Below are 14,070 nucleotides of genomic sequence, written 5' to 3'. Positions count from 1 at the left end.
TGTGTGTGTGTGGGTGTGTGGTTTTTGTGTGTGTGTGTGTGTTTTTGTCCCTTTTTTTAAAAAAGATTTTTTTTTCTTCATCATCATCATCATCAAGACAGGGTCTCATTATGCAGGCTGGCCCTGCATTCAGAGACCCACCTGCCTCTGTCTTCCAAGTGCTGGAACTAAAGATGTGCTGGGTCACATGTAGTCCAGGTGAGCCTTAGATTTGATATGTGACTGACTGTTGTTTAAGATTTATTTTTATTTCAAACTATGTGTATGGGATTCCTGTTTGAATATATACACACGAATTACAGTGCCTAAGGAGGCTAAAACAGGGTATCAACTCTCTTGGGACTGGAATTAAGGGCTATTGTGAGCTGACATAGGTGCTGGGAACAGAACTTGGGTCCTCGTGTAAAAGTAATTCAGTCTTAACCACAGAGCTATGTCTCCAACCACTGATCCTAAACTTTTGATCCTTCTGAATACGTCCAGAATGCTGGGCTTATAGGTGTGCAACCACCATGCCTAGTGTATGTGGAGCTAGGAAAACTCTAGCAATGGAACTATGTCCCCAGCCTCACACAGTGCTTTTTGAATACCATGGGCTCTTGTCACTAGCTTGGAAGCCTGGATGGGCTTTCAGGGATGCCCAGGAAGATGGACATTTGATCTCCCAGGGCTGTGCCAGCTCTGACTCAGCTTGGGGGCTGTCTTGTCTTGGTTCCTCCACACCCAACCAGGGACTTACAAGTAGCACGTGTTTAAAGCCCTCGCCTAAGAGGTCTGGGTATTAGTCATAGTATCTTTTCAGCAAACCTTTGTTTTTGAGGCAAGGTCTTATGAAGCCCAGGCTTTGAACTTGCCGGACATCAGAAAATGCCTTTGAACCCCCAGCAAACCTATCTTATGTACTAAGTGCTGAGTACAATCCTAGTGGTAGAAGATATATCACAGTGCAGAAAGACCCAGAGCCTAGACCGGTGTGGTAGCACAGCACTTGGGAAGCTGAGGCAAGGAAACAGCCAGTTCAAAGCTATGTAGCAAGACCTCTTTCTCTAAACACTAAATTAAATGAAATCTGGGACTTGTAGAGCATGGTCTAGTAGAGAAGCGAGGCTGTAACTTGCTTGCTCTCTGCCTCACCTAATAAACTAAAGTGGGTGAGAGGCAGGAGGAGTTCATGGCTCTCATTGAATTCCTGATGCAGCTAGTTAGAACACATTTTCCATGTGAATGTATGAGCTGATGTAGAGTCAACCCCTTGGCTTCAAGATATCTAGTTCCCCGTCTGTTCCACCTTAAGTTCTGAGTTTTCCGGGGCTGGTAGCTCTAATATAGACACCCAAGTGACGCCCAGGTCAGGTCATTTTGCACATCATTTTCAGTAGATGGTTGGGTCCCACTTCCTGGATGCATGATCTTGGACAAAACGCTTCCCTTTTGGGAGCCACAGTTGTGTTTCTACACTGTGTGAAGTTATCTACATCGGGGTTAACTCCTTCTCCTTTGGGCAAGTTCTGAGACTTGAGACAGGCACTCGTGTAGCCCCAGGTAGCTGAGGAGGACCTTGATCTATTCTCTATCTCACATCTCCCAAGTATAGTGATTCTGCATGTCCAGCCCTCTGAGGGCAGTTCTGGTTAGAAACATCCTCAGGTCAACCCACTGGGCCAACTACACAAAAATAAAAGCAATGTGCACAGTACCGGTTTCCCAAGTGGTCCACACACCTCAAGGCTGTGCAAAAGGATGAACGCTCTCAGTGCTTCACTTCTGCAATGGATTCTACCAAGTCATCATATAATGGTAGCGGCTGGCACTTTATGATGGCTCTATAAAACCAGCCCATCATATTAAAAAAAAATACCAAAGACATTCATTACAAGCATAGAGCTCAGAGGACAACTTGTTGGTGCTGTTGGTTCTCTTTCTACCAATGTGGCTCCTGGGGATTGAAATCATTTTGCCAGGTCTTGTGGACAGCAACTTTACCCACCGAGCAACAAACCCACAATCAGCATTTTAGAAAACAGGAAATAGAGGTACAGATGAAGTAATTTACATCACATTACACAGCAAGCAAGTAGCAAAGGACATCGTTTAGCAGGATCCTGCTCATTGGTTCAGGGCCCATAGCTTCCAGCCTCTTACAATTTTTTATTGTTGCACCCGGACCTTCATTTACTAGAAAAACACCCTCATTACATATATTCTTAGACTTCATGAAAGCAATTAAAGAAATTAAGCCAGTCATAGTGACACCCAAGTGTTATCCTAACACCTGGGAGATGAATGGAGGAGTTCCAGGCCAGCCTGTGCTTCATAGCAAGACCTAGCCCCCCCCCCCCAAACAATTAAAATGTATGCTTAAGTATTAAGGCTAGTGCACCATGAAATCAACGATAAGACTTACAAAACAGATCGATCAGTCGTTTATACAACGCATTTATTCGATACCTACTGTTGTGCACAACGTTTTCTAGAGCTCGGGAGAAAGGGTATGTGAGACCTGAATGTTAAGAGATCAGGCCAGTGCTGTGCAGAAGGGCAGGCCGGGGCGGTCTGGGAACGCGCTGCGCAGTGCTAAAATGCCCGCTCACCAAGTGCTCTGCGAATAGACCTGTGAATCCAAGCGTCACTCAAAGGATTTTTGAGCTTCGGATCTGCGCGGCTGGCCAGGCATGAAGAAGCAGGCTCTCTAGCAGGGCTGACCATGGTCCTTGCGCCACAGCGGCTCAAAATCCCCAGGCTCGGAGAGACTTGATACGCCACGCCTGGAGTCCGGGTCATCCCCAATGTTCCCATCGCCTGGCACCCTCGGGGTCCGATGCGGGAAAGCACACTACTGTCCCACCTCCTCTAGAAGCCTCGACCGCACTATCTTTGCAAATCTTCTGAAGTGCCCTGCGCATCGTCCCGCAGAAGCCACTATCTTGGGCCACGGAGCACAAGGGGTCCTCTCTAGGCGGGCCTGGCGCAGGGATGCGGACACGTACGGATCCCCCTAGCTCCTCTTCCACTACCAACCGGAATACCAGCTCCAGGTTGCAGACCTACGGCACCAGAACGGAGCAGGCGCTCTAGCAGCCGGGCTCCGCCAGGAGGAGGGGGCGGTGCCGATACTCCGTGCTCCCGCCCACAGAGTTTGCAGCTTTTTATTGGCTTCCAGATCTGCCGCTCTAGCGCTCTTCACTACGATTGGTTAGATGACACATTAGAGGCGGACCCTTCTGTGGCTCCTCCTCGTAGCTGGGCGGAGGGGAGGAAGAGGAGGAGGAAGGGGAGGGGGGGCGGGACACAAAACCAGCAAGGTTTTTTTTTTTGCATTTAATTAAAAAAATTTTTTTTGCATACCCCAGGGGCGCTCCCCGGAGCGGGGCGCGGGGCCGGGCCGCGCGGGGCCGCTTCGTTGCAAGGGCGGCGGCGGGCCCGGGCGCAGCGGAGCCGGGCCCCGCCATGCGATCAGGCAGTGCGCTGACCGGCCCGGCCGGCCGGCCCCTTCTGGGTCCTCCCTGTGCAGCCCGTGCGGGGCCGTCCCGGAGACCCCGCGCCGACGGCTGCTCAAACATCAGGGTGAGTTTCTCACAATGTAGCAATTTCTCTTTAAATCTCTTAACTCTCTCTACCTGCGAGTCGGGGCTGTGACAGGGCGCAAAAGCGAGGGGGGGAGTGGGGCTCGGCGGCGAGGGTGTGTGTGTTGGGGGGAGAGAGCCAGAGCTGGGGCCGAACCCACTCCCCCCCGACTCTCCACACTCAGCCCCCCAACCGGGGCGCTGCGCCCGCTGCCGCTGCTCCGGCTCGATTTTTTTTTTTTTTTTTTTTTTTTGTGATCGGCGCCCACCACTATCCGCACACCCCCATCCCGGGTCTCTCGCGACACCGCCGCCACCCCGATCTTGCAGAGAGCTCCCCCTTCATTGCGCCCCGATCTCAAACCTTGCGCCCCGGTTCCCTCCCTGGTCCTTCCCGGGATACAATGCAACGGAGGAGAGGGGCGAGCGCGAACGTCCCACAGGGGGGAGGGGCGGAGACCCCCCCGCCCGCCTTAAGGACCCCCTCCCTTCCTCGTGCTCCCCGCCTTTTCTGGGGAGCGCCAAGGGCCATAGAGAGGCAGCTGGATCCATCTCCCCCCCTGTCGCGCGTCCCGTGCGCCCCCCTCCCCAAGTCCCTCTTGGGGGTGCCGGGGAGAATCGGGGGTCTTCTGCAGGCTTGTAGGGAGGGATGAACTGGGATGCAGGCCATTGGGTCTCCCCTCTCCATCGCCCCTAAACAATGAGAGGAGTTGACTTGGTTCTCCTATCCCCGGCAGGGAGTGTAGAGGACCCCCGCCCCCTCAGCGGGCTAGTCCTGCAGGAGGCCTGTTCCTAGGGATCAAAGGGAGGGAAAAAGGAAGCCTCCAAGCCTGTCACCTTCTGGGATTTGGGGCGGCCCCTGAACTCCAACTCCATGGGCCTAGGAATGGGAGGCACCAGGCCCAACCCTGGGCACCGCGCTCCGGGTGGTGACCTTTAGACAAAGGCAATCCTTTCCCCGGAGTGATCCCGGCCAGGTCCCTACGGAAGGGGGCCAGGCCGTGGGGTTGGAGGGAGAGGGGTGGGTTAGGATGGATGGATGGATGGTCGGGTGGATGGTTGGGTGGGTGGGTGGGTGGAGAAGGAGGGAGGAGGAGGTTTAGGACCATCTGGTTTTCCCATCGCCTTGGCTGCCCCACGGCTGCTTCCTCCGCTCCTGTCACCGGCAGCCGCGGGGAGACAAGGGACCAGGGAGGGAGCTACCCAGCCAGGCCTTGGGCCTCCGCCAGCCTGAGGACCCGGCGACGAGCCGCGGGAGGGCGCGGGCTCAGAAGCCCGCGGTGATTGGAAGGCATAGTGGCTCCTTCCTCTCCTCGCCCCTTTGTTTTGCTTTGTGGTTCTGAGCAGCTGAACATCCCTGGAGGTGGGGTTAGAGGCTGCCGGGTCAACTCTCCTGGGGAAGTCTTGGTGACAGGGCCTTCTGAGTCCCTGTGCACTGCATTTGGTACCCCACCCCCAAGTCTTAAACCTTCATCCCCTTTTGTTGCTATCCCCAACGTGGTGTCAGAAAAATCTGGGGATGTGTGAACATCCAAGACTCCAGGCTGGAAGTCAAGAGATCTTTGGCACACAGCCTCTCCCCACACCTGCACTCCAAGATGACCCCAACCCCCAAGATGAGGAAACAGGGGAAGCCACGCTTAGAGACCACCCTTTTCCTAGGCGGCCTCACGGGACTTATCAGTTGTTTACCTCAGTACCCTGTCTTCCTCTGTAGCTCCCCCACCTCCCAGAAGCCGGAAATAACCACTCTCTACCCTGGATTGGCTACTGCTAAATGTCTTCCATCCTTGTTACAGTCTGAGGAGTGAGCACAATGAAATGTTCCCGTTTCCCAGGCAGGCTCACTGAGGCCTAGAGTAGTTAAAGGATTAGTATAAGGTCACACAGTTGGGGTCACTTTGAGCCCCAGGTCACAACATCCTAGAGATTATACAGCCTAGCCTATACCAGTTGGCACTCACTTTGCTTTACTTTGTCCACTTTGACTTAAGTGGACTTGGGTTTAGAAGACATCCGCCAGGTGTTTTCCCTGCAGAGTTGGTTTGGCAGAGGAGGATGAGGGCTCAGCTCCATGGGCCATTTCACCTGTGTCTGGTGTGTGTCGGGACAGGGGGAGCCCAGGTCTAGCTGGATGTCTAGGGCTTGGCATTGCTTAGGACCCAGTACTGTGCCACCATCACTCAGCACTTCATCTGATTGGGACTTAGCTTGATTGCTGTCATTGGACTGTAGGGAGGGAAGATGAACTGATTGTCTGACTGGGACTGTTGTAGTGGTTTCTGCTCCTCTGGCCTGAGACCCACATGGCGTCTGGATACAACTGGCAAAGAACTTGGATCTCACACCAGCCCTAACCTTACTTAGGCAGGACTGTCACCTGCTTGGCTCTGTCACCTCCTTACAACATGCTGGAAGTTCTTTGACCTGACTCGGAGGTAGGGAAAGGAGTGGCTATCTATTTAGCCTTAGGTGTTTGGGATAAGGATGACCCATGTGATAGAGGGGTGTTCCACACTAAGGTGAGCAGAGAGAGAATACAGTAAGCAATGGCTAAGGTGTGCTCACTAGAGAAGAGCTCACTGCCCCCAGTGAGGGAGGTGATATGGGTGGTGTCTTTTTTTACAGGAAAATAAACGGAGGGCCAAGTATGTGCTCCATGGCTAAGTTGTGCTGGCCAGGTTGCAGGGGCTAGTGATGGGAGGGTTCCTTATGAGGCTGAGGCGTAGGCATAGGGTCTGATTCTAGGGTTGTTGCTCCCACACTGATTTCTTCTTTTTGTAAGGATAATATAACTCAAGGACTGGGCACACCAGGAGGAGAGGGGGCTGCTGGGAACACTGACTTTAGAGATTCAGTGTTCCCTGAGAGGAGGTGCCTGTTTGGGGAAGATAGGAGAAACTTAAATTAGATCTAAAAGGGACAGTCCTATGTCTTGCCTACTGTGTACTTACTTCCTTGCTTTGCCAGAAGCCTCTGGCACCTATGCTAACTTTTCCTGGGATATTGGGGTAGGGGTTCCCCTATCCTGTGGAAGGACCAGGAGTCAGCATCAAACCTTTGGGTCACAGGGAAGATGGGGGAAAGAGGTTCTAGGGTATACATGGGGCTTCCTAGTCCTAAGGCCAGCTCCCCCTCCTGACTCCCCAAGGCTTCCTTGACTCCTAGTCTCAAGAATGCAGAGGGCGGCTGGGGGGGGGGGGATGCTAATTGGAAACAGAAAAACGTGGCATTCCTTCGGAGGAGCTTGGGCTGCAAGCAGGCAGGCCTGCCATCTCCCCCCACCCTTCTCCTGCAGCTCAGGAGCTGGGGTGGGAGGCCCAGGTCATCTCATCCTGGTCTCCTCCCCTGATTCTTGGATGCAGCCCAAGAGCCTTGCACCTGGCTTCCTCTCCCCAGCAGGGTCATACACCCCCTCCCCTTTATCCTCTGTTCACTTTTTTTTTGGTCCCCAGCTATGAAAGATATAGCCATACCATAGCCTCAAGCAAGGTTGGGAAGTGCTGAATCGAGTGGTCCCCAAGGATTCCCCGCCCCCCAATTCCTTCTGTGCCTGTAGCAGCCTCTGTTTAACTGTTCCCAGTGGACTGAAGCCTTTGTGTCTCCAGGACAGACAAGGTTCCCCGTGAAAGGGCCTGAGGAGCTTTCCAAAGGCATTTTTAGTTTGGGGACAGTGAATTTTGTGTATGAGTTCTATGCATTCAGGTGGTGGCTGGTGAGGCAGAGTGCCTTTGTTTCTTCAGTTGTTTCCAGCTAAAGTTGCTGGGGGTTGGGGGACTGTTGGGGAATCAGCCCTGGATCAGTGTCTTTGCTGGAAGCCTGGTCAGCGGGAGAATTGCTGGGCTCCCTGCAGCAGGGCTTGATTAGTTCTGTCTGGATGGCCCGAGAAACTCCAAGGAGGAAGTTTGAGCTGTTTTTGCTCTCTCCTCCCTGCTTCTGATTTTTTGTTTTGTTTTTGTTTTTACTTTGATATATATATATATATATATATATATATATATATATATATAACCTCCAATTGCTGAGATTCTGTCACACCAGAATTTTTTGTTGTTATCAAGACAGGATTTCTGTGCGTAACAAACCCTGGCTGTCTTGGACTTGCTTGGTAGACCAGGCTAGCCTCAAACTCACAGAGATCTGTTTGCCTCTACCTCCCTAGCACTGGGATTAAGGGTGTGCGTATCCACCACGCCTGGTGAGGTTCATTTTCTTAACTGATTAATACCTAAAGGACAGATTAAAAAAAAAACCAAAAACCTGAAACAGAAAGTTATGGTTGTTAGTCTGCCTTCTATCCTCCCTCCAGCTTCCTCCCTGGGGATAACTTCTCAACTCTCCAAAGAAACTCACTTTGCATGGTTCGTAACACATTCTCCTATTGTTCAGCCCTTTGCTTTTTCATATCATCTTCCTAGGACAGCTTCTGTGTGGCTTTTCCACCTTTCGGTGGGCTCTGTGGTATTCCACTGGCTAGATAAGACTTTGTTCCCTGTGATGGTGTGGCTGTGTTACTGTGTATTGCCAACCTGCTGGATGAAGGCCTGGGGTTTGTTTCCTGGTAGCTCTCAGAGATGTCTGGGATGCTGCCCTGTAAGGAAGTCCGTTCTGGCTGTTCTCATCCAGAGTCTGCCGAGCTGCCTTAACGAGCTGGCAGTGTTTGTGTCCCAGGACATCTTTGCTTTCTACCCCTGCTTAGAGCCTGTATCACATGTAGTTGTGCAGGGCAGAACCTTGGAACCCAGCAGAGGGTCTGAGTTTCATTTCTGTAACTCGCTACCCAAATGGGGCTTGCTGACTCTAGTCCTGTTTCTCCTCCTCCATGAAACCCAGGACCAGCCTTAACCGGTAGCTGTGAGGAAATGCAACTCGGGTGAAGTTCATGAGTCACTGTGTCTGGGGTCTGTTCCACCTCAGCCAATTCTTTTTCCAGGCAACCTTTTCAACCTAGGTGGGCTGGGAATTCTATAATGGAGGCACAAAACAGGATGCCAGGTTTCTCAGTGCTGGGTCTGGAATCCAGGGTCTCATTGCATGCTAGTAAGCTATACTGTTAGCTCCTCCCTGGGGGATTCCAGGCAGGGGCTCTACCACTGAGCCATGCCCCCAGCCCCTCATTGTGGGATTTTTGACTGGTGCTCTACCACTGAGTCACTCCCTGACACATTGTATTTTAAATTATGTTGCCCACACAGTCCTTGAACACTTTAAAAAGTATTTTCATGTATATGTCTGTTTGTGGTCATATGCCTATGAAGGCCAGAGGATAGCTTCGCCTTCCATGCTGTTGGAAGTTAAGTCTCTTTTACTGTTTGCCCCTGTTCTGGGTACTCCAGACTAGTCAGCCCAAAAGCTTAGGGAAGGCTCCTGTGTCAGCATTCCTATCTCACCATAGGAATGCTGGCATTACAGATGCTCACCACCTTGTTTGGCTCTTATATAGGGTTCAGGGACCAAGTTCAGATTGTCTGGCTTGCACGGCCATCTCCCAGGTCCTAAGATTTTGTGAACCTTTTTTTGTTCAGCTCCCCAGTAGCGAGGAGGACAGCTCTGTGCCAAGTTCCGGGTCTTATATCTTACACAGCCCCCCCCCCCCCAGCATTGGCATTATAGTTTACTTTGTGTGTATAGGAGCTTATGAGTGTGTATGTGGTAAGTGCGTATGTGTGCGGAGGCCAGAGCGAGGTCCCAGGTGTCTTGCTCTCTCATTCCCCTCACTTTATGCTTATGCTTGGAGACAGGGACTCTCAGCCCAGAACTGTGTTCTGTCTCCCTCCATTCCTCTCCTTCAGTGCTGGAGCTTTGCATGGTCATACCTGGCTTTTTATTCCAGTTCGGGGATCTGAACTCGTGTCCTCATGCTTGCACAGCGTACACTTTTTCCAGCTGAATCATCTCCCCAAGCTACGTACAGTCTTGCATTTATTTTATTTTTTTTTTTTTGGTTCTTTTTTTTTTTTTTTTTTTTCGGAGCTGGGGACCGAACCCAGGGCCTTGCGCTTCCTAGGCAAGCGCTCTACCACTGAGCTAAATCCCCAACCCCGCATTTATTTTATTATGTTTGTTTGTTGTTTATTATATGTATGGAGGTCAGAGGGCAACCTACAGAGGAATCAGTTCTCTTCTTTCACCATGTGGGACCTGGGGATCAAATTCAGGTCATCAGGCTTGGCACTGTGTGTGTGTGTGTGTGTGTGTGTGTGTGTGTGTGTGTGTGTATTTAAAGTTTTTATTTTTTAATTTTTTTATATAGGGGTCTCACTATTTAGCCCTGGCTGGCTTGGGACTTGCTATGTAGACCAGTCTGGTCTCAAACTCACAACAGAGATCTGCCTCCTGAGTGCTAGGATCAAAGGTGTGCACTACTAAGCCTGACTTAAAAAAAAAAAAATGTTTTCCAGCCAGACGGCGGGTTTATTAATGATGCACTCATCTTTAAAAGCATTGGTAATTACATTTATTTATGTAGAGGTTAGGGCCAGATTGTAAGGAGCCATCTACCATGTGGTTCTGGGGATATGATTCAGGCTATCAGGCTTGGTGGCTTGTGCACTGAGCCACTGCAGCAGGTCAGGTATTGGCACTTGAAGTGGAGGGCACCAGGCACGATGGTCACATACCATCCAGCCTTAATTGACTTCTGGGTAACAGAACTCCCTCTCCTTGGATGGTTGTGAATTACAGGAGGCTTTCAGTATAAGCCTCACCACTGACGGAGAGGCTCCCAGGCTCACTTTGTTATAGTTAGCTTCCCATTTTGAATTTTTTATTGCTTTTATTTTTAAATTACATAAACGTGGGAGGTGGTGGGATTTGCACGTGTGAGTGCAGTGCCCAGGAAGGTCAATAGGTGTCGTGTCCCCTAGAGCTGGAGTTAATTTTGAACCAACTGAAGCAGGCGCAGAGAATTGAACTTGGTGAATTCGAGTCTTTTGAACATACTTTTAATCCCTGCCATCTCTCCAGTCCAGATTCTCATTTTCTATTAGAGAAATCTGCAAGCAACCACTCAGCAGAGTTCAAAGTAGCATATAGCCTGCCCAGATGTTCCTGGAACAATTTTTTTCCCCTGATCCTTTTTTTGGTCGGTTACCCCTCCTCCACACAGGTCAATCATTTTAACTTTTGCTCAGTGTTTCTTTTCGGTGGGATCATATTCTAACACATGGTGTTATCCATTGTGTTGTTTCTGGGTCCAGACTCCATTTCACCTTCTCCAGGGGATGGCCTGTGCTTCTAGAAGGTGGCGGCGGCGTTGGCATTGTCCATTTCTTGGGTGGGGAAAACAGATCACAGATCATGAGGGTTTGGGCTTGCTTATACATTCTCCTGACTTCCCCAGCTTGGGACTTCAGTACCCCCCCCCCCATCTTGGTCTCGCCCTATGGTGCATTGTCTGATTGCCTAGGTTTGGGGGGTCATACATTGGGTGTGTGGAGTGTAGGGTACAGATGGCTGAAATTATTGGAAGAAATTGTTCCCATGTGTTAGGCCTGGTGGTGCGGGCCCAAAATCCCAGCTACTTGCAAGGTTGAAGCGAGAGAATCCTGAGTTTAAGTCCTACCTGGGCTCCAGAGAGAGGTCAAGGTCAGGCCGAGAAACTTAGTGAGACTGTGTTAGAAACAGAAAAGGGGGGCTGGGGATTTAGCTCAGTGGTAGAGCGCTTACCTAGGAAGCGCAAGGCCCTGGGTTCGGTCCCCAGCTCCGAAAAAAAAAAAAAAAGAACCAAAAAAAAAAAAAAAGATTTAAAAAAAAAAAAAAAAAAAAAAAGAAAGAAACAGAAAAGGGGTCTGAGCGCCGCCGTGTGCTGTGATGGCTGTTGTTTTCCCACTAGGAAGCACTGGCTTTGCCACACCGCGAGAAACAAAACATTCCTCCTCTTTGAAAAAAAGGGGGATGGAGGATGGGGGCTAGGGGGTGTGGCTCTGAGGATGTAAAGTGCCTGGAATCTCCCTGTGAGAGGCTGGTCCAGGAGCATGTGGGAGGCCCTGATTTTGTCCCATTCTAACATGTACACATAAAACAGATACATTGTTCTCATCAAGGAGAGTGGAAGAAGGGGGCTGTAGCCTCTGCTTGGTGGTATGTCCCTTGGATGCCTGGGTCAACTGCCTGGGGTTTAATTAGACCTGGCTCTGCCCCTTCTAACTCTATGGCTGGGTGACAAGGCTGGTCTTTTCCTTAAAACTTAGGGGAAAGACAAGACTAGCCTCTCTCTCGAACCCCATTGTTAACTGCAGTCTTGTGTGACCAAGTGTTCCGCACTGGCACTAGGAGTGAAGTGTGTTGGTTACAGCTGGTGTCAGTGCTCTAGAGATGGCGGACAGAGTCGCTCTTTCTGCAGTTTGATTGGGTCAGAGAAATAAATGGCTGATGACTCAGGATACCCCTACACACGCCCCTCCAGCCAGCCTCAGCTGCCTTTGCACCCTTCTAGTTGCTAGCGTCATCCTTCCCTCTGCTTGGAGGGAACTCATGATCCTTCGGTGACCCTTCCCTAGTTTCTTCTCCAGCAGGCTCAGGGGCCCAGTGAGCTGAGATACCTGTCTAATGCTATGGGACTGTTGTTAATGACCCTAGGGACCTTGAAAGAGCCGGCGGGGGAGTCTTGCTACCTCAGCATTCCAGGGTACCTAAAGATGAGGTCCCCCTGGTATCCTGAACCAGGTGTGGGCACTTCTGCGGTTTGTCTGTCCAGATACAGGGTGGGCTGGCTGCCATATCGTGGACCCTACCAATGCACTGGACCTTAACTTTTCTCTGTCCCTCCTGAGGGACATATGGTGCCTTGAATGCTTGGCATAGTGGGGAGAGATCTCCTTAGGGGGCTTGGTAGCTCCCGAGGCTTCCTCGTGATGGCTCCTCTACTTCATGGTTTCAGTTATTTAAATTGAGCAAGAGGGGTGAATACAGTGCTGTAGGATGCATTACAGCTGGGCGTAGTGGTACATCTGTTGTCCAGCACTTGAGAGGCAGAAGGAGGAGGATTGCAAGCTAGCCTGGGCTACAGAGCAAGACTGTCTTAGAGCAAACGCCGTAAAAATCCCAGGGTTGTAACACATGAATCCGCTTGGTAGGTGGAGGCAGGAAGATCAAGAGTTCAAAGCTATCTTCAGCTATGTAGCAAATTTGAAGCCAGCCTTGGGTACAGAAGACAGTGCTTCACAAATAAATAAAATAAATATGAACAAGCAAAAGTGGATCAAAGTACCTTCCCGGTTTGGAGAGATGTACCTCTGAAAGTACTTCTTCACAAGCACGTGGACCCACGTTAGAATCCCAGCACTCACTTCAGAGGCTGGGCATGGCCACCTCCATATCAGTAACCCATGCATGGGGCAGAGTTGGTGCTGGGAGCTTTTTTTTTTTAAGGGCTTACTGGCTGCTAGCTTAGCTCCAGGTTCAATGAGAAACCCTGCCTCAAAAGAAAAGGGTAAGGCAGAAGCCAGGCAGTAGTGGCATGTACCTTTAATCCCAGCGCTTGGGAGACAGAGGCAGGAGGATCTCTGCTAGTTTGAGGCCAGCCTGATCTACAGAGCAAGTTCTAGGACAGCCAGGGCTTCTCAGAAAAACCCTGTCTCAAAAAAAAAAAAACAAAACAAGGAAGAGGCAGAGACGGAGATGGAGGGGGAGGCAGCGTCAGCAGCAGAGAGTGATGGAGTAGGGCACTCATGCTCTCCTAGCCTTGGGCACCGGCACACACAGGGTAGGATGTGGCTCAGCTTGCTTAGCTGTGAACAAAACTGGGTTTAATCCCTAGCATCTCAAACCCAGCATGGTGAAGCAAGCTTAGCATCCCAGCACTCAGGAGATAGAGGCAGGAGGATGAAAAGTTCAAGACTATTCTCAGCTTCACAGAAAGTTTATGTCCAGCCTGAGTTACATGAGCCCCTGCCTCAAAATAAAATATAAACACCTTGGATGAACCATTTTCAGAGAACATTCATAAACTTCCGGTAGATGGTTTAAATTGTTCCATTTTTCAATTTTATTGTTGCGGTGTGTATATACACATGTCATGGTAGAGATCTCAAGGTCAGAAGACAACCGCGTTATCTGTTCTTTCCTTCATCTTTACGGTGCTTTAGGACTTGAACTCAGATCTTCATGCTTGTGCAACAGTCACCTTTACCCACTGAACCATCTCACCAGCCCTAATTGTTCTATTTCATTTCTGTTGCTGTTAATCTCTTGCTATGTCTAACTTATAAGTTAGACTTTATCGTAGATATATATGTATAGAGAATATAGACTTTTCATATATTATTTATATAGTCTCATTTGTTTTGGTATAAGTAAATGATATATTAATTAGGTTAATTTATATACTAATTAATATATGTGAAAGACCATATCATTAGCGTCTGGAACCATCCTCTAGAGGTCTTGGGCTTTCTGCTCCTCAGGTAATGGAGGACTGCTGCAAATCTGCTTCCTCGTTGTCATCTCACTGAGGTGTAATTTACATACAATAAAATATACAGAGTCCACCCTTGTCTTCTGACAA

At 50.1% G+C, this 14,070-nt stretch overlaps 1 protein-coding gene across 3 annotated transcripts in view; it reads left to right on the top strand.

The window, feature by feature from the left end:
* The window catches only part of Bicra (BRD4 interacting chromatin remodeling complex associated protein), a 77,564-nt gene continuing 63,494 nt past the window's right edge, over positions 1 to 14,070 (top strand). For all 3 annotated transcript variants that reach the window (XM_006228344.5, XM_006228345.5, XM_006228343.5), the window contains exon 1: positions 1 to 3,564. The gene's annotated coding sequence lies outside the window, so the exon portion shown is untranslated. The remainder of the gene's footprint in view (positions 3,565 to 14,070) is intronic.

The sequence above is a fragment of the Rattus norvegicus genome, chromosome 1 (assembly GCF_036323735.1).
Source record: "Rattus norvegicus strain BN/NHsdMcwi chromosome 1, GRCr8, whole genome shotgun sequence".
In the NCBI taxonomy this organism is placed as follows: Eukaryota; Metazoa; Chordata; class Mammalia; order Rodentia; family Muridae; genus Rattus; species Rattus norvegicus.
Note: the sequence above shows the minus strand (reverse complement) of the source record. Positions and strands in the feature narration are given on the sequence as shown.